Here is a 1,366-nt window from a genome sequence, read left to right as displayed (position 1 = left end):
ATTTTATTTATCTTTAATTTATATTGCACTACTAACACCATACGTTTTTGGTTTTCATCCAATCGCCAAAAAACTTCTGAAATCGTTGTTTTTATTCTAGACATTTTTCTTAAAAGGTGCATGAAAGAAACTCAGAATTTTTGTAGGTTTCTGCCATTTAATTTGAAATTTATTTCGGTGTGTGATCCCGGCAGTGAGGCCACCCGGAGTTCCCCAGCCGCTACCTTTGCACATGGGGTTCAGTTGATTGGGTGTTTGGCCCCGCGGGTCAGCGTTACTTCTTGATCCAGTGGTTAAACGGCACATGCGCATTAGCTGGCGCCCCGGCGGTCGTGTAACCCCTGACATCGAGGCGGTCGCCGAAAGGTATTCAACCTCACTATTACAGAGGATGATTAACGTTCACTCAATGCTTTCGTACAGCACGCGTCTGACCGTTAGTGTGAACAAACACAAATAGTTTTTCTACCCTGGTATGTAGGACTAGATCGAAGCAACGCGGACGGGTACGCCAGTTAGTTTAAACATTCTTTAACATTCCCCAGTGATAGAGAAAGATATTTTAATGTCTATGATAGAATTTTAAAATCTCATTATGATGATGTTAATTTGTTATAAAATAAATTGTAGATATATATCCATTGTATCAGTGGCTTGGCCATCTTAAGTATCAAACTTACAGAAGCAGCTAAAATAGATCTCAATGAACTTATTGATCATTTTGTAAAATTAAAAGCATGAATAAAAAACCCAGATCTAAATAAATCATGAACAATTAAAAAAATGTGTTTGGTTAGTGGCGTCACAAGGTCGAATGTTCCCCTTTGTGTTTACTAAAGGTGTTGCCCCATCGTTCTAAAAAAAAATTGCATTTTCGGTCGGGTGTGAGCACTCTCTCACTAATACAACATAGTTTTGACAGTAATCTGTACAATGTTCTGTTAAAATGTCAAACATAATTGTTGTCATCTGATGTGTACAGCACTCCTGTTCACCGCCTTGTGACGCTACTTTGTTTGGTTACTTACAAAAATAAATTAACTGTAAGCCTGTAGTATTTTTCAAAAACTACGGGGTAGTAGTAGGCCTACATATTATTATAGTATAAATACATAAACATAACGTATAAATCCATGTACAGAATATTTCTATTATTTAAAACTAATCCATCGAAAGTAGCAGTTCATCTCTTCGTTTAACTAATACATTTTGCATAAGGGCTCGAAATATCTTAGCTATGTCACAGTACAAGTCCTTATAATTAGCAGAGCAACAAATAGATTAAAAAAAACTTCCCTTTGTAAATGACGTCCTGATGTCTATGTGGTAAGGATGTCGCTGATGTGAACGTTTCCGAAAAATCCAA

At 36.7% G+C, this 1,366-nt stretch overlaps 1 long non-coding RNA gene across 1 annotated transcript in view; it reads right to left on the bottom strand.

The window, feature by feature from the left end:
* Positions 1-1,129: 1,129 nt before the first annotated feature.
* Positions 1,130-1,366, bottom strand: part of LOC131932171 (uncharacterized) — a 9,387-nt gene continuing 9,150 nt past the window's right edge. The window contains exon 3 of the long non-coding RNA XR_009384492.1: positions 1,130-1,366. This exon is cut by the window's right edge and continues 67 nt beyond it. This is a non-coding gene — a long non-coding RNA (uncharacterized LOC131932171).

This window comes from Physella acuta, unplaced genomic scaffold (assembly GCF_028476545.2).
Source record: "Physella acuta isolate Inbredline_101_S28 unplaced genomic scaffold, ASM2847654v3 ptg002103l, whole genome shotgun sequence".
Taxonomy (NCBI): domain Eukaryota; kingdom Metazoa; phylum Mollusca; class Gastropoda; family Physidae; genus Physella; species Physella acuta.
Note: the sequence above shows the minus strand (reverse complement) of the source record. Positions and strands in the feature narration are given on the sequence as shown.